General features: G+C 39.3%; 1 protein-coding gene across 1 annotated transcript in view; it reads left to right on the forward strand.

Moving 5' to 3' along the window:
- The first annotated feature begins 426 nt into the window (after positions 1-426).
- Positions 427-25,686, forward strand: part of LOC138941060 (leucine-rich repeat-containing protein 24) — a 133,629-nt gene continuing 108,369 nt past the window's right edge. The window contains exon 1 of the mRNA XM_070310377.1: positions 427-751. The gene's annotated coding sequence lies outside the window, so the exon portion shown is untranslated. The remainder of the gene's footprint in view (positions 752-25,686) is intronic.

The raw sequence follows: 25,686 nt of genomic DNA on the forward strand, positions 1-25,686 counted from the left end.
ACGAAATCTAGGACGCTGCGCGCGTGCGCCCCGCGTCCGGTCCCCCGTCGCGGGAAATCCCCTCGTTGTAGAGAGGAATAGTGAGGAGAGGAGGGGAGGGGGCGAGGGAAGAGCGCAAGACCATTTTCGAGGGGGGCGCCCCCTTGCCGCCGCGTCGTTCGCCAAACCGTACGGATTCACCATACGATCCACCAAGCTAACCAATCCCTACTCCCTCTCGCTCATACTCCCTTTCTCTGTCCCTCGACCCTACATCCCACTGCCAGCGCCGTTCGTGGCGAGAATCGTCTCGCTCGGTCTTCTCCGTCGTTCCTCGTGCGTTCCCCTCTCTGGTCCCTGACCCCCTTCCCATCTAGCCCGCGTGAGGGGGTGGTTGGGGTGTTGTCGGAAGGGTGGTGGTGTCGGGCGCCAGTCGCTGCGCGAACGCTGAACTCGAGTTTTCTGTCGTTCTCGTGAGCCTTTTTTTCGGTCCCTCCTTCTCTCCGTCTCTCTCTTTCTCACCGTCGATCGAAATCGAGAGATTCTCTCGATTCACACACGTGATTCCATTTTTCCGCGATCTTTGGAGAGAGGGTGATTGTTTTCGCGTGTGCTCTCCACGAAAACTTGCGTCGTCGAAAGCCAGCAGTGCTTTTGGAAGGATGTAGATCTTGTGCCCTGTCTCGTGCGATCTCGAGGGATACTGGAAGACGCTTTCCTTTGAGGATATCGGTGGTCATGGCGAACGGTGTCTCGTGACGATTTGCGAGTGGTAAGTGGTTTGAATTTCGATTCGTACTCATTGCCGAAAAAGGAAAAAAGAACGCGAGGATCATTTTATCCTGCGATCACCTCGTTTACGCAAAGGACACCGCGATCTCATTGAGTATCATGCCTTGCATGATACAAGTCTCCAAGTACTTTCGTTGAGTAGTATGTACATATATAAATTTCTTCTTCTTCTTCTGATATGGCTGGGAGACTTTCCGAAAGGAATTGTCTATACACCATTAACTAGGTATAGGTATTAGATAGGTTAATATATGATAAACTAATATAGGTATTGGATAGGATAATATATGATAAACCAATTATAGGCATTATATAGGATAATGTGTGAAAACCTCTTTTTGAGTCATATGGGAGGATGGGACCCGAGCAGAATCGAACCTGGAATCTTTCGATTACCAGCCTGCGACTCTACGCCCGGCGCCACGCATCGCCCCCCATATATAAATTTGAGAGTTAGAGCGTAGAAAATGAAAAGGAAACATAAATTTAGTTAATGACTTGTTTGGGAATCTGAGGCGTATAAATTTAATTGCGCCGGGAGTTTGATCGGGAAAGTTGAAGAGTATCGTGAACTCGATCAAGAAATTTAAAGACCATCGTGGATTTTATTTTCAGTAACGAGTTGGAGTAGAAATTATAAAAAGACGATCCTGTTTTTGTTAAATTTAATTAAAAATTTGAGTAGGTAAATCGTGTCATAAAGGGTGTCGTGTTAGATTCAATTGTAGGCTTTGGAAAGAGAGAAAATAAGGGAGGGACGTAAATTAAAATGCCGTTTCACGAGCGAATCTGTAAAGAGCGCCGTAAATTTAATCACAATAGGGTAGTCAACCAATAGAGGGTGACATGCAAGCCGAATCGCGACGATGCAATAATTCAGCCCAGAATTTGCTGTATCCACTTAGACACGCTCGACTTCATCTCTCTCGTGTAAAGTGGCGCGAGTACCATTATGCGGCGACCCCGTGTGGTCTCTACTGTTACATCTGTAATGAATCGAGCAGGCCGAATTTGTAGTTCGTCGTTTCGTCGAAACTAATGACGATGCTACAAGGGCGATAAGATAGAGCAGGTTGGAGAGGGATCGTTGCCCCCTTTGTATAATCGTTCATTCGAAATCCTTTATCCCATTAGCCGGCGGAATCGTAATAGCGTTAACGACGTATGTAATCCGTCTTCCGGTTAAAATCACCGGAGAACCTTCAATTCTTGCGTGAGTGATATACAATAGTTGTATCAATCCCGCTACTTTAATCGATAGCGATACTTGGCGACGCACTCTGTCTGTCTGTCTGTCTGTTTGTCTGGCTGCCTGTCTGTCTGTCTGTCTCTCTCTTTCTTTCTCTCTCTCTCTCTCTCTCTCTCTCTCTATCTATCTTTCGCTCTCTATCTATCTATCGCTGTTAGAATTCGCTCCTCATAATCACTGCAGGCAGTTCGTCGCTTCTTGCTTGTAACATAATTGCACCGTCGACGTTATGTATCACGACGCCATAATTTCTGTTGCATCACGCTTATTAATTGGCATAAACATGCGCTGGCTTTTTCATCGTCCTTGATTATTACGATTCCGGTGCATCGCATCTACATTTACTTATCTCCCATCTCGCCGAATTCATCATCTGGCGCGGAAATCACGCAACACCATTCTGCCCGTCTCCTCTTCCCTCCATCTCGTCCTCGGAGTTTCCTCCCTTCGGAAATCGCTCGCCGGGAGATCGACCGATGGGAGTTCCCCCTTTCTCTCTCTCTCTATTTATCTTTCTCATTGGCAACGAGAAGAAGAGCAGTCGATTAAACGAAATTAATGACTTCGCCACGGTGCCGGTCGAGGCAATTAGAGGAGAAGAGTGGCGAGGATGGAAAAAGGGGAGGAGATGCACTTTCTCGTCGGACTCGTGCCCACTTTTTTCATCTTTGTGGCCGAATGTCTTTTTCTCCCTCTCATTCTCTTTGTAGAATGTTCCGGTCATAACGACATCTTCGTGAAGGGACGAATATTCGCAGACTGGGATACGCTGCGATATCCAGGGATTCGTGAAATTTAAGAGCGCAACGTTGGAGCTATAAAAGAGATGGAGAGAAGGCCGGGAGAGAGAGAGAGAAAGAGAGGAAAAAAGGGGAAATAGGAGAGTTATGGATAGATTTTACCAGGAAAGCTCGGATTCGCGAAAGTTGCGATTTGTAGAAACTGCGGATGGGGGAGTAGCTTCGAACGTTCATTGATAAAAAAATATAATTGATATTACTATAAATTCACTATAATTTATAGTATATGGTTGTATATAGTATGTAGTACATGCATATATGGTTGATATTACTAATATTATAATATAATAGAATTTACTATAAAAATGGTAATGATGACTATACGCTCTAAATTTCTTAGAGCGAAAATGCACTCGAAAAATTGAATGACTGGTCGAATCACTCGAGTTAGAGTGATTTTTCACTCATAGGAGTGAATTCTCCCACTTTTTATTGTAGAATGAAAAAAATCACTCTACAAAATTGAGTAAATATGTATACTCTATTTTATAGAGTGAATATTGTCACTCTATGTATTATAGAGTGAATATTTTTAATCGTGAAGAGTGAGTGAAGCGCACGTGAAGCATGCATGAGTCCGCCATTAGCAAAAAAAGAAAAAACACTATCGTCTCGCTGTCTCTCGACGGTATCATTTTCGTTGCGCGTGTACTTGGTAGGAGATAAGAAAAAAGGAGACTTAACTGGCTTTTACACTGAGATAATGAAATGCTATGTGCGATATGCAGTTTCGATTATTTGAAGTGAGAAGCAATGACACTGTTTCTCATTTCAACTTATCGAAGCTTCACGTTGCACGTAGCATGCTATCTCAGTGTGAAAGCCGGTTTAGAATTAAGATTTATATTTCCTAAGAGTGAATCTGTTCGCTCGTAACAATTGAATGAAAAATTCTCTTGACAAAACAGTGATGACTCCATTCTCTGATAGAGTGAATTATTCACTTCAAAACGAGTAACACATTCACTTTACTTCAAAGTTAAACAGTTCATTTTTGTGAAAAGTGAATTTTCACTAATTACGAGTGGTAGTACTTCCGCTATCGCTTGAAGTGAATATTCACTTGTTTGGAGTTGAATTTCATTCTAAGAAATTTAGAGAGATAAAAATGAGTATCCTACCTATAACTTTTTTACCATGCAATTATAGTCAATATCATTGATTTTATTATTAGTGTTAGATTGTTTGCGGGAGCTATGGAATCTAATATATATAAAAGACAGGATCACAGCGCGAGACGAGCAAAGTTTGTAAAGATTTCTGCAAAAGGAAGAAATCTCTCTGCGGAACCTGTGCTAGGATTCGCGATGCTATTGTTTGCGCGCCGATGATGATTTGGCAAGCTTGCGTGGAAGCTTGAGGGTTCGTCGCGAAACCTCGCGATTTTCGCGAAAGCCTAGGCTTTTCGATAGAATTCTAGATGGAAGCTCCGCGAGAGATATCTATGTAGGTAGTAGGTATTACCAGAGAATTTAAGATCCACGAAATATCGCGAATCTCCGCGATGCGGCCTGAAGCGTGAAACGCGCGTGATATATAATGGAACTTAATCCGCCTTTGTTATTCATATGCAGATGACACTATCGGCGAGTAATCCATCGCGGAAACTTACGCCATTCGCAGTCACGTGGAAAACTTTCCACTTTCGCGTGAGACGTGACGCGTGTCGAGAAATCTTGCGGCGGCCTCTGAGAAGAGCATCCAGCCAACTTTTTCGCAGTCGCGGCAGTAATTTTTTTTTTTTTTTTTTTTTTTTTTTTTTTTGAGATAATTTTACATAAATCACATCTCGAGACTCGCCGACGCGACGGTTGTTGAGCATTAATGCCGCCAGGCAAAATAAAACCTCGTTTATTTTTAATCATTATGTATTCAAACGACGATCGAATTTTTAATGAATAACGAAACGTAATATCGAAATTTAATAACGAACATGTATAAAATATTGATATCCAATATGATAAATTATTGTTCAAATGTGAACACGTAAAGAATAAAAAAAATATTTTTTTATTAAACAGTTTAATATAATGTGAAGCTGGCGAGAGCGATAAAAAAATATGCGCGATTTGAGGCATGCGTGTATTTCTCAATTTTCCTTTACTTTTAGGAAAGTGAAATTCATCGCGTCGAGCGAGTTTTTAATATTAGCGCTTTCGATCCGTCGCGTCACTTATGTAATTGTTTTGGCGCGACGGGTGAGACTTGAGAGTTTTTTTTTTTTTTTCGTAACCCTTAGTAACCCGACACGCGATGCAGTCCTAGACTGCGAGCGGGGGTTATCGACCAAGTGGCGGTCTGGTTTTTCGGGCCGGCGACTCGGCTGCGCGGTGTCGACTTTTTCCACTTGAATTTCCGACGGATTTTGACACGCGCAGCTGGCTAAGTAAACAGGATTTATCGATTTCTTTAATACATTTCGATCGAATATAATCGTTTCATTTTGCTCGTGCCTGTTGAGCAAAAAAGTGATTGAATAATGGAGAAAGGACACGTTTCTCGCTCTTTTAGAAAAAGGTTCTAAAAATAACTGTAGCGTAAATAATTTTATATGAGACGGGGAATATGATAACGGGAAACCATTAAAATCCTTTCCGGCTCGGCCGAGATTGAATTGCGTTGAGGGAAAATGCATTAGTAATGGTATCCGAGTGGCAATAATTAATATTGATGCGATATTAATTAGTATAAACAATACCTATTATAATTGTAAAGCGATGCCCGGTCAACTTGTTTACCGGTGATAGTGCATTTAGATTAGTATTAAATTTTGTTGCTTGTTTTCGGGAAGATATCGTATTAATACGAGCGTATTACATAAGAATCAGAGCGTCATTACAGGGGTGGATTAACATATCTCTGTCGGTCGGCGTGTTTGCCTTTTAACTCGCTTGAAACTCTCCTGATTTCCAAATCCCAAACAAAGATAACGAGAGTTGCGCGATTCTTTCGTAGCAACCATCCTCTTTTTAAGGTCGGATCTCCGAGTTTGCCGAAAGATATCCAGATCGAAAGGGGGGGAGGGGGGTAGAGAGAATGGGAATTTATTTGTCGACTGGCACCACTGACACAACGTCGTCGTCGCGAGATATATCCCGGGACACCTCGTAGAAACCGCGAAAAATACGTCGCGACGTAAATATCCGTTGTTACGCCGCGCCTTCTTTCACATGTAAATTCAGCAGGACGCATATAAATTGCGTTGTTACACGCATTGCCATGATTTTCCTTCATACGAGCGGAATCTCGTCGATGATACCGCAACCCTCAAAGTTTCGCGATCATATCCCATTTTCACGCAAATTTTACGCCGCGTATAAACCCTTTCGTATATTATGATAAACATAATTGTCGCTGACTCTTTGTCGTTACGCGTAAATGCAATTTCTCCTACGGTTAACGAGGATAAATTGTCAAATCAATATTAGGGAACTACTTAATATTAATAATAGGTTGCTGAATGTATATTAACATTAATGAAATATAATGCTAAATATATTGATATTAATAATATTAGGTATACAACTTTGCTTCCGCCGTTTTTTTCCGAAATTCGAGGCTTTATTGTAAAAAACTGATTATACATTTATGATTCAAAGTATTGTCCACTCCCAATGATCGTGCCAATTCTTTTTGACTTTGACTCGAGTCTTCATTAAGTTAATGCCTCCAATTCTGCATCTTCGAAAACCTTCTCTCTTCCACCGCTATGCCGGTCTTCGACGTGAAAATCACCGTTCTTGAAGCGTTGAAACCACTCACGACACGTTCTTTCACTAATAGCGGTTTCACCATAAGTATTTGAGAGCATTCGATGAGCCTCAGCCGCAGATTTCTTCATACTGAAGCAGAAAATTAAAACCTCCCGCAAATGACGAGAATTTGGCTCGTAAACTGACATTTTCAATCGAGAATAACTTTATGATGCGGACACAAATCGACTAATGTTTCTATGAGGTTATGTTGACGGATGCCCAAGTTTATCGCATGACGTCTATGATCTATTTATTTCGACCACTACTTACCGCTAAAGCCATCTATAGGAAAACGGCGAAAGCAAAGTTCTACACCTAATACATTTTTAATACTAAGAATATATGTACATCGTAAAAATATATATTATTTTCTTAGTGTTTTTTATCGCGTGTAATAATAATTCCATAGTAATTTCTATGCGACCAGCAGGTCGGGAATAGGCCGGAAAGTTCGAGGCAGGTGACGGAAACGCGGTCCGCTTCCTGTATCGAACAATCGAAACGCGGCGCAACATGCGTGACGACCCGTTCAAAGGCACACGCAATTTGACGCATTGTAGGGCATATGCTAAGGCTGCGGACAATGTGCACTCTTTCCGTTCGTCACGTGTGTTTGCTGCGTAACATTGATTATCAATTCTTAGCAATACGCATCGAGTGGTTTGCGAGTCCGTATGCATAGAATGTGAGAAGCAATAATAATAATAATATATACACTAACAACGCGTGTAAATATATATAATAAATACGATAAAAAAATATAATACCGAAAAAAATTAAAGGGCCACTTTTTTTCTTCTACAGAAAAGGCAATTTTCACGTGGCTGCAACTTTGTCGCATATAATCGGATTGAGATCAATAAAAAAGCGTTAGAAAGCTTGAAGTTTCTAGTTTCAGAATCTTTCAGTCGAGTTCAATTCTTTTTATTTGTTACAAAATTACATTATAAAAGAGCGACGTCCGTCAATTGACCAAATTTTTCAAAAGTTTGTCGAAGTATGCCGAAGAAAAAAGAATTGTAGCATAATTTCGTTAACTGGTTTCTAAAGAGCAGAGTTTTAATTTGTTTTTTTTGATGAATGTCCTACGATTTTTTTTTCACCGACTTATTCACTATTGAAGTAAAATCGATTTATTGACAAGTAACGATTACATTTTAACAATGGATATTGATTGAAAAAGCAATTAGTGCATTTTAAAGTGCCGACTTTTCTCTTTAAATTGCTTTTTTAATAATTGTGCGATAATTTTTTCATTAGTTATGAATGCTCAAAGTCAATAGATTGTTTTTACTTCAGTAGTCTGAATAACTCGGCGAAAAAAAATCGTAGGACATTCATTGAAAAAGAAAATCAAAGATAAAACTCTGTTCTTTAAAATCCAATTAATGAGATTGTGCTACAATTTCTTTTTTCTCCGGTACACTTTGATAAACTTTTAAAAAATTTGATCAATTGACAGACGTTGCTTTTTCATAATGTAATTTTATAATAAATAAAAAGAAAATCCAACTCCACTAAAAGATTTTGAAATTAGAAACTTCAAGCTTTGTAATGCTTTTTTATTGATCTCAATCCGATTATATGCGACAAAGTTGCAGCCACGTGAAAATTGAAAGGAATAAAGTGGCCCTTTAATTTTTTTGCATAGTATATAATATAAAAAATAATATAAATAAACATAAATAAAATATGTAGTAAATTAAAACAATAAATAAAATGATAAAATATAAAATACATAATAATAAATATGGTAAAGAAATAATATATATATATATAAGCATGGTATAGAGTATAGAGTGTTTCTAAGAGATTCGGCGAACATCGACGATAATAATTTGATATTGTAGTCGTTGCAATCCCCCAATTGTATTTTCTTAAAATTTCTCCGTGCACTTTTGTTCTCTAGCATTTTCATTCTCTCTCGTCATCTTCTTCGACATATATGCTTCCTGAATTGTTTTCATATCATTGCACGAAGTCGAATGATATATAATTATACGCGCGCGTAAAAGCGATCTTTAATTAGTCACGAAGTTCCCGGTACTGTATTGCCATTTTTAACGAAGCTCATTCATTATCGTGCGAGTTATTATCAATTACGGCTCGATGATATTAATTGGCGATTACGTTGGAAAGAGTAGACGACAAGAAAGGAGAAATTTTTCTTTTGTCCCCGACGTAGAGAGTCAATTTATCGGTATATTTTGAAATTATTTCGGAGATAAATCTGGGGCGAAAATCGGAAGAGGGATATAGTTTATCTTTTTGTTTTTGCTATTGTCTTGCGATATACAGCAAGCAGAGAGCGTTCAATTTTTCACAATACATATCTGACAATGAGTCAAGATGCGAGGATCAAAGAAGCAGGTGGTTTCACGGAGCGATACTTTACGTTAGTAGCCGTAGTAAAAGAAAGACGCATCCTTCTTTAGCACGCAGCTCGTACAAACACTCGCGTACAAATACTCTCGCACACAGAGGTTACAGCCGCTATTGTTACTGCTACCAAACGCACGTTTCCCGTAATGGCGGATATCGCAACAATGCGATCCCTCTCAGAAGATCGCTGCCGAGCGTTGCGCTATTTCACGTCGATAGGATCTCGTTTATCTCCCCGCTGTCTCAAAGGATTAGGATACGAGGAGTGGGAAAGAGAGAGAGAGAGAGAGAGAGAGAGAGAGAGAGAGAGAGAGAGAGAGAGAGAGAGAGAGAGAGAGACAGGAAGAGTTACCTCTCCTTCGTCCTTGGCTACAAATATTTTGGCGGAAGATAGTGTCCCGCGTACGATTGTGGGACCGATACTCAATTTCAATCAGAGAAGTAGTCTATGAAGCGTTCCGCTCCCCCCCCTCTTTCTCTCTCTAGCATCCATCTAAAAGATTGTACTTTACGGAAAGAAAAAAACAATTTTACACTCGATGTTACATTCCATATTTGAATATTTCATCTATTTAAATATTTCATTAAATGCGTACATTTATTATTACATTTCGTTTCATAGTTTTATTTTTGAATTCAAATATAAAAATTAATGATACACACTTCGTAAAATCGAAAAAAAAAAAAAAAAAAATGAACATTTATGTCACGTTTTCATAACCGCGTTCGAATTAAAATTAGATTCATACAATCGCGATAATAAGGTAATTGCAATTTTACAATATTATATTTAATTTTTCTACAATAATTTAATAATATAGTAAGTCGTTATATACAATTGTATTATACATTTATATATTGATGTATTATAACAGTTTCCAACGTAGAAGGCATGTAATTAACTGCAATCATACATATATTATATACATATGTATAATGCGCACAAATTTTTATGTTTACACTACTATCATATTATACGTCGTGACGGTTTATAATTGTTAAAAGTTTAATCGATGACCTGCCGCGACTCATGTCGTAGGATAATGCATCCCTCCATCTTTCCACCATTATCGGACTGTCATTATCGATGCGCTTATAGGAGTTAGGTAGCATCAGCATCGTAGTCAGGTTGTCGCGGCACGCCCGGGCACATAAATCAAGTGATATACTTTCCTCTCGGCGGGACGATAACGGGACGGCTATAAATGTGGACTTAAACTCCTTTACGAGAATCTGAAAGATAAACTGGCAGGGTGCCCCACTTGCTCGCTCGTGCCCCTCTCCAATCTCCTTCTCCCCTCCTTGGTAAGACTCGCGATATTCGATACGTCCATCGCTTTTCTTCCATCGCGATTCAGCACGCTTCGTGAAATCCAAGAACGGCGGTAATGACAAGTATCGGGTTACTCCCCTTCGTTGAAGCGTTTTGATCGATCCGAAACGGAAATCCTGGATTTTCTTTGGGGAAAAAGAAGAAAGTTCGGTAGAGGAATCGGGGCAATAAAGTACGAGCTTGACTACGAGTCGGACGTAAAGCCGAGAGTTCTCCATTTTCATACTTTTGTGAGGAACAGAAAAAAAAGCGAGTAGCGAATTTGAAAAGTTTTACTATCTTCAGAGAGAGAGAGAGAGAGAGAGAGAGGGGGGGGGGGGGAGAAAGACAGATTACCAGTATGCCTTACTTTTTTATGAAATGTAGAACGAAAAGAGCGATTGAGAAAATCATTTATCCTCGCGGGTAAAATAAAGCAAGATACGATTTCTCCGCAAATCGACTTTTTAACTCAACTATTTTCTTTTTATATAATATAAAAAATTCGAAGAGAAGTCTCTTTTTATTTCAACATTAATTTATAATTTTGTTTCTAAATTGAAATATGAAAATTAATAACGCACGCGCAAAATTGAAAAAGGAGGACATTTATGCCGCGTTTTTGTAACCGCGTTTGAACCGTCGACGCGATCTAAACTGGCTTTCTTTCCGGCCAAGAATCTTCAACATCTTTTCTGTCCGAGTTCACCGAGATCTCTGCCATTGTTTTTCACATGTGTATGCGCGCGTTCGTCCGCGCTCATCCCGTTGGCTCGCGCGATTTTCATTCGCTCGCAAAGTAACAATGTTTACAAGGGAGGCTTTGAGAGAGTAAACTTCTTTCGTGTCTTCCGTCAAAGAGAGCACAAAGCGATCCGGCGACCCGCACAGGACATAATATTTGCTTGGCCCCTTTTGTCCAATGGAAATCACTTCCGCCTTTTGCCTCCTTCCAAGAGAAGAGGACATTAAATATTCCTCGGTACACGAGCGTTCCTTCTTTGTCTGTCATTTATGGAATTCGCCCTCCTGTCAATATCAACATTTAGTTACCGGAAGAAGAATCGCGGTCCCTGGTTCTTCTTTGTGCTGGCGCAAATTGTTTAAACAGATGAGTGTCGATCGATGCGTAACAATGAAAATTGCGCCCGGCGTATTTCGAAGCGAGGAGGAGCATTCCAATTAGAAAAGGGCTATTGAACGATCGTTGCGAAAAACAAACGCGAAAGTTTTGCGAAAAAAATACTGCATTTTATCGTTGCGTGCAATAGATAACCGGTTAACTTCATATTCGATACTTGAATTGCGAGAGGAAAATAGTATTTTTGTCCACCGGTCCACTGTAGCATGACCGTCCAATTAATCACGACACGCGAATTTGTGATCGACGCTTATTTGATTTTTTTGTTCGGCAAACTGTCGCAGCCGTGATTCTCCATTTTTGGAGCGGTGTTCCATGAAGTGTTCCACGACTCCAATTTTTCAACATTGAGAGCGTCCCCAATCGAGATGGAAGTCCGCGTGAATTTACGTCCCATTGTCTACTTTTCTGCGAACTTAAGTAAATACATAATGCTCGCGCGTGAAAAGAGCGCGATTTGCTCACCGGTGATGCGAGCTTTTCGCGTCAAAGAGGCCGAAGCTTTTCGCGATAGAAAGCCTTTCTTTTACTTCGAGTTTCTACGAGCGACATTTTGAAGACTCGATATTTTCTCGTATAATCGAAATTTTCCGGAGAATTATAAGATTATAAAAAGAATTATGACAATGCATGGAATTGAAAAATTAACGGTGAAATAATTTCGCCGAGGGAGGGAATTATTTCCACGGCGAAATTCCTTGGGGTGAAACGCGACATCCTTTACGGATTTACTACGTAATCTAATAATCCACCCGATATTACAAATGCTTCGAGCATTATCTCTCTCAGGAGATACAAAATACCCGTTATCAGGCGCACGATTGAATCCGAATCTCGGGATACCATAATGATCGGCTCCGCGTGTGTCCATCTTTGAATAGGATATTACGATATCACGATAGTATCAAGATGCTATATTTTTAGTCGGTTAATAAAAGATATTCATTCGTCATTCTTCTATGTTACGTATAGCATCCGTAGTGCTTGTAATAATTGGTAAAAATCAATGCAAATAATTGACACGCGTTACGAAGATATAAGGGATATCGATAATTTCTTGAACTTAACCATATCCTCTGAATTCGACGCGAATCTCTCGGCAGAAGCAATCGAATTATCGTCGAGGAATAATCGAAAGATAAAAGTCGCCTCGTAAAACGACCGGTTTCATTCTGACGGTACTTTTTTACGACTGGCGGCGTTTTACGATGACGAAACTTTAAATAGTTTCGAGTTTCGGGATCGTCCAGGAAAGATCCTTCAAGCACATAAGGCGCTTTTGAGAACAGAAGAAGGAGGGAAGATGCGGATTATCGATGTTAATTAAGAGCGAGACAGGTGTTCCTGGCAGCGTCTCGGTCCTCGGTCCGAAAAATAGATCGACGCTAGATTCTCGGCAAGCGCGCAGTGTTTAAATTGTAGAGACGAGAGAGTTTTAATCATTAATTAATCGTCAAACAAAGTTGCTATTCTGACTTTGTCGCCGACCAAAAGTAAACTTCTTTTATTACGAAGATCGGAAAGAGTAGGGTGTCCGCGCGCGCGCGCTAGTTGAGATGCCGATAAATGCATCGGGGATTTTCACCTGGAAATATATATTGTACATTGACTAATTCGAAATCGATAATGCCCCTAAATTTATTTTCTCTCGCGTACTTTTCCTTTAGTACGAGAAAAGTCGCGTATTCAAAGATTATCCCCCACTTTGAATAGTTTTTCCATGGAGATGGACGTTTTATTCGCTCGATTGGAGAGTCCTGCGTATTAGGGATGTTCCGAATATACAAAAATCTGTATTTGCGAATACGAATACGAATACTTTGACCTTGACCCGTGTTCTCCTTCTCTGTCAGATGTCCGCACGCGCCCGCATGTGATTCAACTTGTCAAAATTTGCATAGATCGGGCGATTCGCGGGCATTAGCGGCGTCCTTTATTGACATTTTCAATCGAGTCTTTACATAGTGAAGTAGTTGCAGTACGTTATATTACATAGTATATAGTTGGTAGAAATAACTTACTAATCCTTTCAATTATTTGTTGTTTACCTATACTGTACTGATAATTTGTGAATGACGTCGAAAAAATTTACAAGTTGGATTTGGAAGTACTTTAGTATAAAAGACAACGATTTTGCAAAGTGTAATGAGTGTAATAACAATTTTTTAAGAAAGGCAGGTAGTACCTCTGCTTTAAAAAATCATTAAAAATTTAAACACAAAAGGAAAGAACCCCGCACTAATCATATGGAAAATCTGTCCCGGTCAAATCAATTGATTTTTACATATGTTGTAGCTTATGACCTACTGAACAAAAGATGTAATGAGCACAAAGCTCAATAATGGACAGTTATCGAGTTATAACCAGTCAAACATGAAAAATTCGGACTGCCGAATAGTCAAATCTCGGAAGATATTGATTTTTTTGAAAAATGTTTGAAACAAACATAGTAGGGTTTTACAAAATCTGTTAGTTGGTGACATTATTTGTGAATTTTGAATGACCTTGAAAAGCTCCGTGAACAAAAATCTTCCACAAAAATGCCTATTTTTTATTATATTCATGTAGCTAAATTCGAGACATTTTCAAAATATTTTTGATGAACCTTTTTTCTACTAAAACTTCTTGAGAACTAATATAATTGACTAGAAATGGACATATCAAGTCTATGTTCAAGTTTTTTGATCATACAATTATAATGCCTCATCTTCATCACTTGGGCGAGTTTTATAACATTGCAGGTGCTATAATTAATAGATATCCTTTAGTTTTAATGGAAGAAGCTAATGCAGGATTAGCAAGAGAACTTCTTGATAAATCTAGAGAGGTTAATATTGTTCAAGCGCGAGTTGAAGTAGAAAGGATGTGCTATAGAAATGCACAATGGATACATTTACATGAAGGACAATTACGTGACTTTCCACGCCTAACATTAGAATATTTACGAGATTTGACTATTGGTACATTTCAGGTTCGTCTAGCAAGATCTTATATTCAAGATAAGATGCAGCGTGATGCACAAGAAGAATTTCAATTGGATTCGTTGTTTGATGAACAAGGTTTCATAAGGGTGCGAGTGTTTTCACGATTCCGTAATGCTACAAAACATCAAATATTTATAGCTTACAACATAAGAGATGCAGATAATATAGATGATGAGAGGGAGGCGATTTTTGGTTATTACTGCACCTGTAAGTCAGGCGCACGGACTGTGGGTACATGTGCACATGTAACCAGCGTATTGTGGTATTTAGGATATGCACGACACCAGCCCAATGTTCGTTATCCCTCTTCATCATTATTGAACACAATATTAGATGCCGCTCAGAGACCACAACAGGAGGATCCAAATGATGAGTAATATACAATAAGATTATTTATTTTATTACCCCACACATACACACACACACATACATACACAGCAGAGAGGGTTTGGAGTCAAAAAATACTACGGGAGTGACGAACCGTGGGGTCCTTATCTCTGCTGTGACACATAAAAATTTTTGTTCACGGAGCTTTTCAAGGTCATTCAAAATTCACAAATAATGTCACCAACTAACAGATTTTGTAAAACCCTACTATGTTTGTTTCAAACATTTTTCAAAAAAATCAATACCTTCCGAGATTTGACTATTCGGCAGAATACAGTAAAGTAAGGCGAATATCCACTAAAACGGATACGAATATTCGGAACATCCCTACTGCGTATAAAGGGGTTTTGATTTTGGGATTCAGACTACTACGATTGACCGTTGATGCCGACTGCCTTCGGTAATAAATTATTCCGGACGCGTGACCGGATAAATAATTCCGTACAACCGAGTTCGAGGCATATCGATCGCTGCGGTTACAGAGAAATGGAAATTCGCAAAAAATGTATGTTCCAGCGATATGTTGCACGGGTTCTATATTTTTCTCCGGCGTCGTTTATTGCGTGCATTAATAATGTCCTGATTGTCTGTCGTGTGTCGCAAAGACATCAATCTCGAAGCATCTCGGCGAAGAAAATATTTTTGAACTTTTCCCGATTTTTGAACTATTAAATCTTGAATTTTGCGGCTTGACAGATTTATAGATACTTGCAATATATATCATTTTTTTTTTTTTGATAATGATAAAAAAATCGACCCTGAAAGTAGTCGGCGAAATTTCCTTGCGAGCTCTTTAAATCTTCCCGACGATTGGAACGGATGGTCCACTTTACTTAACACCTCCGGAATGAAAGTAACTGCCGCTTTACCCCATAAAGGAGACTCGCTTGAGGTGGAAAGATGGCGACCAGGGATTACGTTGTACAACGATAAGGGAAAATAACAAAAAGCACGTCATGAGAGAGACATGCGAGATAATAAACGTTTAGATGATATATCGAGCGTGATTTCGTGATAAAGTATGTCATGTATCTGGAAAAAAAAAGAAAAATTTTAAAAACAAACTAGAGTTGCAAATATACGTTTCTATCGAGATGAATATTACAGTAATTATATTATTTCTCGAAATAAATCAATGTCAATATTTTATAAAGTTATTAGTTTATACAATTGCAAGTTACATGGTTATATATAATGGTCCCGTATATTTACCAATTATACTGAAACCGAAACAAGTTTATCCATTTGCTCGCTCGTCCTCTGAGATATGAGGGTTGGATATTTTAGAAGCGTACTTGGAGATGGCCCTTAATTGCCATCAAGATCACCTTTACCGCAAGAGAAACAGCGTTCCGTCGGGATTCCGCAAGAGAATTTTCATGCTCTCACATTTGAGAAAAATCTCCTTTTCTCCGGAGAGGAAGGCGGTCGCCTCGTGGCTGAAAAATAATTTGCATATGCACACTTCGCGGCGGATCCTTGCGCCGTCGCCCTTAAAATATACCGTCCCTGTATCTCCGCTCTCGGAGTATTTCTTTGAGCGCGGCATCTCGCGGCTTCTCCACGAATTACCGACGGCGGTATGAAAATCACCGCACTCGATGCTCCTCTAAATTGCAAAACAGCTCGCATAAGTAGCGAGGAAGCACGCGCGCACCAATTCGTATATATATTATATGTATATATATATATATATATATATATATATATATATATATACATACATATGTATATGTATCCTGCGGCGTGCCCACTATTTTTCCCTCCCTTTTTCTCCGTTAGATGCAAGCTCTCTCGCGTGCGAATATATCCGCGTGTATTCGTCGCAGTTATAGTCGTACTAATTTGCAGGTGCGCCTAGGTAATTAGTCGCGAAATAATTTGTGCTGTACATTCCGCCGGAAATGTGCCGGAATGGTCGCCATGAAACGTAAGCGCGCAAATATTCTACCCCTACTCGCTTTGTTTTTGCGGGGCGGCCTTTAATAGTCTAAAGAGATAAAAAAAAAGGAGAAAGAAAAAAATTAAGAAAGATCAGTATTCGGCTGAGTATTCAAGAATACCATCCTAATTATAAAGTTATAACGTCTCGCGGCGGCATGTTATCACCATTTTTGCGCGCTCGATATATTCGCACCGGGAATCCCTCGGTATTCTCCTTGTCGTATCTGTAATGAGAGAAAGAGAGAAGAGGTCGTATTTGCACATTTTAATATTTACCCGATGGATGCGATTAAAATCGCGCTTAATGCGTGGCGCCCATAATTAATATTCAATTATTCCGGCGTTATTTCAATCACCGGCAATTTTCCACGTCTCGCCGTACGATTTTCTCTCTCTATCTATCTCCTTCTCTCTCTATAACAACAGTAATAATAACATTGTACGAGGCAAAAGTAGTCCCGAGCTAGGAGAAATCTCTTTCCTTCGCGATGTAATCAGGGATGTATTACGCGAAAATTGCGAAAAAACGTGCGCTTTCAGGCAGACAAGTGTTACTAATATTAAATGTTCCGTATAAATATACGAGCTCGCAGAGTCTCGCGGAGAATTTTCTGAGAAGGAAAATTCAGCAGCGCAAATAATTTCCACTCGTATAAGAATAATGTAATCCAACGTAAATTAATTTCTCTACGGGACGTTATCATTATATTTATTGCAAAATTATTTCGCCTTTAAATATCGATAGATTTTTCAGATAAAAGGTTTCCGATATATATGGCGCTTCTTTATGTATCTCAAATATTCATATATCGCGTACGATAGATACGATATTTCACGATATTAAGCCGCGCGTCGTAAAGCGATGAAAGCTGGGGAAAACAAATGCGATTCTTTGCCGGTCTTGTAACGCGTCCGTTCGCATCCTGGCAGTCCTGCGATAACGTCCGGCGTATCCTTATTGACTGGGAGCCGGCCAATAATTCGTGGGGTTCGGCGACCCGTGTAAAATAGGTTGCCACCGCTATAGGCGACGCTATTGCTTACGTACCGGGTGTTCCGAAACTAGTGTCCGATAATAGCGCGATCGAAGCCTTCGTAAAGTTCCTCCGTTGAAGATTAATAACGGCTCCTAAGTACGTATATCCCTAAGCGATTAAATGGCTTTCGAGTATGAAGCTTGCATTAATCAACAGATAAGTTCGATCCAATGTTACTGTTCACCCGTTAACCCGAGAGAAAAATCTATATTGTTCTAAATATCTAAATTATAGAGACATCTTTCAACACAAACTCGTGGAGATTTAAAGATTATACAATTTATTAAATCTATATTGTTTTAAATTATAAAAACATCTTTCTCTCTCTCACAACACATATACACACAGAAATTTTAAGATTCTACAATTTAATACTCGAATCCGTGGTATATCTAAAATATTCAAAGCAGTTGGATCAAATTTCGATATTCCAGAATTTCAACGATGAGATAAAGAGTCAAGATTCTAAAGTTCTAGAACTCATATAGCGCTGAGATGCTGAGATCCTAGGGATTCTAGAGAAACTGGAGAGCGCAAATATATATGTAATAGATGGAATTCGGACCGACAGGTCGTTGATGCCCTCTGGTAATAGCAACGTGGGCGATTTCCGTGGGGAAGATACCACTCCATCTAAGTTGCTGTAAATCCTGTATATCCTATATATGTATTTAGCGTTGGAGAGAGGGCAAGTCTCGTGATCGAACGCATTGAGACGTTTCGGGACACATCACGACCGAGGACTCCATTTAACAGACATGAAACAGATACTCCGCCGAAATTCGCCGATAACGTACAAACGCTTCGCGATAAACAGAGCGTGCCACTTCCGGGCACGTATCGATTCATAGTAACTTCTGTTTTAAAAGTTCTATTAGCCGTGAATAAAATCGACACGCTCTTTCGCTTCGACTCGATTCATCATGAGTTTATTTTAAAAGTTTGTGAAAGTTTTAAACGAATTATTAAAAACAATTTGCAAATATAATATGTAGCGAATTTTGTGCGCATGTGTCAGGGAAGTAAGTACCTTTTATTGATCTATCTCAAGTTAGCATCCCATTTTTATTTTCCGATGAGAATCCTCGAGAGCAAATTTAGAATTCTCTTGAAAAAATAATACATATATCCCATTTCTGAAAAGGAGGTGAAATTTTAATTCGTAGAAACTTACAAAGTATTTGCATCCAAAAACTGAGAAAATCGTCATACGTCAACTCTCTTTCATTTTTGCTTTTATCATTTCGAATATGTTAAGGGATAATAATCAGTAGAAAAGCAGATCGCGCAGCAGTCGATTCTCACAATCGGCGCAGATTTTTATAGGGCTGATGATCCTAATGTAAAACAAATTATCTCACGCGAGGTATCTCGAAAGTGTTTCTCGCAGAGGTAATCGATTAAACGGATGTAGATAGGAAAATTCAGGGCTCGGCCTATTTTCAACGTTAACGAAGTTGGCGTGCAAAGTCGACTACTGTTGTCTCGCTTATCTGTTGAATCTACGAAGAGTGTGCAAGGTGGTACGGGGTATTTTGGAATTGAGAGGAGGATGAGGAGGGAAAGAGTTGGTTGCACCTTCTTAAAGCGGACTCGAGGTATCTCATTGTTGAGACATCAGTGATATCTGTAAAACGAATCTTAAATTCTTCCCATTTCAAGATTCTTGGACTTTCGGACCCGTAATCTCTTAGATCCCGGGTTCATTGGATTCTGAAACATCCTATACACGTCGTGGAATCCAGCAAATACGATCAAGCGAGAATTTCGGAGGAAACATTGGGAGACATTTCCGAGAGCATTGCATTCTAGGATTCTATTTAGTCGAGATTTACCAAAATCGCGGATAACTGAGTAACGGTCTGAAACAGGTCCTATTGTTTCTGGCGGAGCCATGTTGTGTTCACCGAAAGCAGCGATTGTTCTGTGCGATCTCCTCAGTTTCTGCTAATCGAGATTACATGTAGCCGATAAGTATAAAATACACAATTGCTATGTACGAATAATTTGCGCGCGATCAATATGCGCGATTCGAAAAGGGCGAAAGGTTCATTAATTAAAGACGTTAAGTTTCTTTAATTAGCGCTTCCAGATAAGCGTACTGATTAATTTGAATTTTTTACCGCAATACAATTGACGCTTAACGATCTATCGCGATTGATCGATGCTGAAGTTTTCGCCTTTTACGCGATAGTGAAATTTTCTTCCAGTATATTACAAAGTTCAATTGCGTGTCGACGCAGCCTATTTCAGCTTGATTCGCTCCGTTTAACCCCTGGGGTTCGCGTCGCGTTTCATCGTGCAAAATGCATTTCAACAATTTATTCGCTCCGATTGACCGAATCCCAGCTGCATCGTGAAACGGACGCTTTACACACCGTCGCTCGATTCAAACTTGGTTTAATAACGACCCAGTAGCCGTTCTCGACCAACACCAATTAGAGGTCGGTCGCGGAATCTTGAACCTCCTGCATTTCTGACTGTTGCAATCAGGCGTTCTGTGGAGAATCACGACTTATATTGTTGATTGTCATACTTATTTTTAATACACAAATAACGCATAAAATTTTACAGTCATTGTCTCTCTCGGAATATAAAAATAAATCGATAAAAGTCCCTTTTAAATTCGATAGATAATTTACATCGGTTATCATGTGACATATCTAATCGTACAATAGATACAGATATACGATTTTGATATCGTAACGACATCATAAATACGAATAAAGGGTATAAAGGAGTCTCTACGAGATCGGGTTGGCGATAACTTTGACGGTCTGATAACGATCGGTGGGCGGCAACGATTATCAATCGGCTGGCCCGCGGCCCCGGAGAAATTCCACGAAGAACGATGGATTGTTCTCCCTGGAGTTTCGGAGTCGCAGCCTTTATTGCGGTCGTTTCTGATTTCGACAATGTCGAACAATAGCGGCATAACACGCGCGCGAGAACTCGCCGCGCGACACTCTCGGAACTCACGGTCGAATCCAGGAGTGCTTGCAACAGGACGAAATCTTTTCCATCCCGGTCACGCCACGAAAAAAGATTTCTCTCGCTCCAGGGGAGGTTAAACTTACTCTCTCAATAAAGAAAAATCTTTATTGTATTCTCGAGGGAAGATCTACACGCGCTTTAATTTAGTTCGCAGTTGGGACTCGCCCTTATAATATTATTTTTGATGTAAAATTGTGGCCGATAATGATTTATTATAACAGACCCAGCTCCAATGACGTTGACCTTGACATATGTTGTCAAAGACATAATTCTGAGTAACTTTTCCTTATAATTTAATCGGTGGTCATCGTTTATTAAAAAGTTATTAATAAATAAAGTTTGAGAAACAAAACGTAATTTTTACATAAGTTTGTAATTTCCACGCAAGAAGCGAGATCCATCCGCATCAAGACGTTGTGTAACTCAAATTAAATTTTCAGAAATACATTTGGGTTAGGTTATATCTTCCATACACTCTTCCCATACACTTTCCCATTCACACAACAATCGTGAGGTGAATCTCGCTTCGCGTTGTAAAGTATATGCGTGGACACAGTGGGTTCCGCCCCCCCGCCCCTTACGGGAGGCTTCACTTCCGGAAGATATAACCTAACCCAAACCTATTTCTGATTTAAAACTAAAATTTGGTGTGGGTTACGTTATATAACTCAAACCAAATTTTTAGAAATAAGTTTGGGTTAGGTTATATCTTCCGGAAATGGAGTTCCCCGTAGGGGGAGGAGGACTCATTGCGTTCACGCATTCACTTTCCCATTCACACAACAATTCTGGGCTGACACAGTGGGTTTCGCCTCCCCCCCCCTCTTTTAGAGTGGGACTTCACTTCCGGAAGATTTAACCTAACCCAAACCTATTTCTGATTTAAAACTAAAATTTGGTGTGGGTTACGTTGTATAAATCAAATCAAATTTTCAGAAATAAGTTTGGGTTAGGTTATATCTTCCGGAAGTGCAGCCCCGCCGTAGGGGGGGGGGGAGGTGAAACCCACTGCGTTCATGCATACATTTTCTCATTCATACAACAATCGTGAGGTGAATCTCGCTTCGCGTTGTAAAGTATATGCGTGGACACAGTGAATTCCCCCCCCCCCCTACGGGGAGCTCCACTTCCGGAAGATATAACCTAACCCAAACCTATTTCTGATTTAAAACTGAAATTTGATACAAGTTAAGTTATATAACTCGAACCAAATTTTTGGTTTAATCTAACTTCAACTTTAAATATCTCAAAAATTATGAAAGACCGCCTTTTTTAAGTTATAAGGAATTAAGTTATAAGGATTAAGTTATAAGGAAAAGTTACTCAGGATTATGTCCTTGACAACGTATGTCAAGATCAACATCATTAGAGCTGGGTCCGTTGAAGTATATAATTATCAAAAGCATACATTTCGGTCCTTTTTTTGACCATTTTCAGCGAAATTACAAATTAAAAAAAAAACGAGTTCAAACGTGATGGTGAAAAGGAGTCGCAAACATAAGATTACACAAAGTTACAACGAAGAAGAGTGAGTCGTATATGTTGTTAAAAGGCAAATGCCACAACAAACGCTCGAGATAGGCTGTTAAGTTTCTCCATATCGCATACAACATAAAGAAAATAAATACAGAAAAGTGTTTATAAATAAAACGGTGTGACATTTAAAGTTTCGATAAATTATCGATTACATTTATATAAGTATGACGTAAACATTCTGTGTCTGTTAAATTTAGGCTATTTTTTTTGCTTTTTAATATACCATTTCAGAAATTAAATGTCTTCTAAGCAAAAATTCATGATTCAAAATTTCAATACCATATCCCAATCAAAATCATGATCGCATTCTAATCAATGATCATCTGTTAAAATAGAATTGTTCGTCATATTTCATCTAATGCCGAAACTTTCAATGCCACATTGTCTTATTTGTAAAGACTTCTTTATATTTATTTTCTTTATGTTATATGCGATATTGAGAGACTTGACAGTCTGTCTCAAGCGTTTGTTGAGGCATTTGCCTTTTGACAACATGTGCGACTCATTCTTCGTTTAACTTCGTGTAACTTTGTGTAATCTTATGTTTGCAACTCCTTTTTGACATCACGTTTGAACAGCTCGGTTTCTGTTCTTTATTTAATTTGTAGTTACGCTGAAAATGGTCAAAAAAAAAACAAAACTAAAACATACGCTTTTTATTATTAAATTTATCGCTACTTTATGTTAATATAATTTGATTATAATAAAATTTTCGCACAAATTATCGCGCTGGTTCTTAATTGCCTTCCCTCACCTTTTTGTATGATACATTCATAAGAGCTTTTATTATTTTATTTTAATTTTAAAAATATTTTTATTGTTATATATTGTATGTATATAGGTATATATATAGTAATACAATAACTGTACTTGCGACAGAAATCTTGCTGTAAAAAATTATATTTTTATTTAAAAATTCAAAGTATACTTTTGAATCTCGATAATAATATTGACGTAAATGTAGATGATTTCACATGCTCATATATACTCTTTTTGTCTTTTACATTTTCTTAATTATGTAATGTCGATTCGACGATGTCGATTAATTTACGAAACATATATATATATATATCTTTTGAATAAATACATATATACTGGAAAGAGGATATTTCTGTACCTATGGCGCGCGCGCAAAGTTCAATATTATCTGTAACACGAGCAACACGGCTCCAGGCGACCTATCGATACGTATCTCTTCCGAGAGTTAAGGGAGCTTCCCAGGTGCCGCAAAGCCGATTATTTGCCCCATCCATAATATTCCCCGAACCACCTAGCACGCATGTAAACTCGACGACATATCGACGATTGGAGGTAATTCCACATAGTAGTCGTCTAATCGTTCTTACGGTATATTTTCGCTGCACGTTTTCCCTTCGACGTCGCTGTTATATACATACGTTTCCCGTTAAACGCGCAACCATTATTCGCGTCCATTGGACGGATAACGCAAATCGGGATCGGAAGTTGGCATTTAGCGTTAAATGCGCGTTTGACGGAAATTCGGTGCTCTCGGGCGAATCATGACGGGAATGAAAGCATTGCAGCGCAGAGTGGCTTTCGCGCGAGAGCGCCAGAGAGTCGAGTCCTTTTTTTTTCCCCGACCGGCAAAATGTCGATCACAAAATAATAGAGCCGTGTGCATGGACTGATGGCGGAAACGTGGCTTCCGTTAAACGATTCTCGCGAAAGCCGGGCGCATTTTCTGATCCCGACAGCGTTTTCGAACGAAATCCCATCGTGTCTTTTTTCGATTTAATTCGTCGGTAAGCGCACGGCTCTGATTCCGACAGCGCGCGAAATCTCGATGTGTACTTTTCCGATTAGTTCGTTAAAAAATGCATTTCCCGCCCGTTACAGTCTATAATGGATCGATGTGCAAACCTGCCATTTCGACGGTCGGCAGTTGTTGGAGTAACCATTTTATTTAGGTAAAAAAAATCGAAGAGAGAGAAAGAGAGAATCTTCATCTCTCTCTCTCTCTCTCTCTCTCTCTCTATATATATATATATATATATATATATATATATATATATATATATATATATATATATTGGGTTGAGTAAAAAGTCATTGCGTATTTTTTGTATGTTTTTCAAAGTCATTTATTTATATAAAGAACAAAGATCAATCAATGATATATTTTCCGTTTTGTTCGATGACCTTTTGCCATCTTTCGGTGAGCTTCATAATTCCCCGTTCGTAGAAGGACCTGTCTTTATTGGCGAAAAACTGAACAAGGTGCTGATTTACCGCCTCATCTGAATTTAACGTTACTCCACGCAAGGAGTTTTGAAGAGAGCGAAACAAGTGGAAGTCTGACGGCGCAAGGTCAGGCGAGTATGCTGGGTGGGGCAACACATCCCATCCAAGCTCCAATAATTTTTGACGGGTCGCCAAAGATGTGTGTGGTCTCGCGTTGTCGTGATGGAACACAACTCCTTTACGATTGACGAGCTCCGGATGTTTCTGGATGACAGATTCGTTCAAACTGTCCAATTGCCGACAGTACACATCCGAATTGATTGTTCGGTTCCTTGGTAGGAGCTCAAAAAACACCACACTCTTCCAATCCCACCACACTGAGAGCATAACCTTCCTCTGATGAAGTTCTGCTTTTGAAGTCGTTTGAGGCGAATCATCACGTCGGGACTAAGACCGTTTGCGTTCCACATTGTTGTAAACAATCCACTTCTCATCATCAGTTATCATTTGTTTCAAAAAAGGATCATTTTCTTCACGTTTCATGAGCATATCGCAGATGTTTATACGCGCCGTCAAATGAACTTCTTTGAGTTCATGAGACAAAATATCGAGCTTGCTTACATATCCCAGCTTCTTTAGGTGGACGTGAACACTTTTTTGACTGATCTTCAATGTTTCTGCAATCCTTCGTGTCGTGTAATCGTGGGTTTGACTTGATCAATGCCTTTATTTTGTCGTCATCAACCTCGGTGGGCCTTCCTGACCGAGGAGCATCTTTGAGATCAAAATCACCAGCGCGGAATTTCTTGAACCAGTTTTGGCACTGACGTTCTTGTAGAGCATCGTCACCGTAAACTTTACGCAATTTTTCACAAGCTTGACGCGCGTTCTTCCCTTTACGGAAGTAAAACAGTAAAATATGGCGAAAATGCACAATTTGGTCTTCCATCTTCAACTTGTTGTAAAATCTCCAAAACTCAACCAAATCGCTCAATTTTTTTTTTAGAATGAAGCTTAAACCGTCAGCTGTTAAACGATATATGACAAACATATGTGTGAATGACTCTAGTACTGCCAAAACTGAACTAATGCCATCTGTTGCAAAAATACGCAATGACTTTTTACTCAACCGAATATATATATATGAAATGAGTATTAGAGATAAAAAACAAATTTTTCGCGAACGGGGGTT

Source organism: Polyergus mexicanus, unplaced genomic scaffold (assembly GCF_030449975.1).
Source record: "Polyergus mexicanus isolate NDT 795.1 unplaced genomic scaffold, iyPolMexi1.0 SCAF_18, whole genome shotgun sequence".
NCBI classification, from domain to species: Eukaryota; Metazoa; Arthropoda; class Insecta; order Hymenoptera; family Formicidae; genus Polyergus; species Polyergus mexicanus.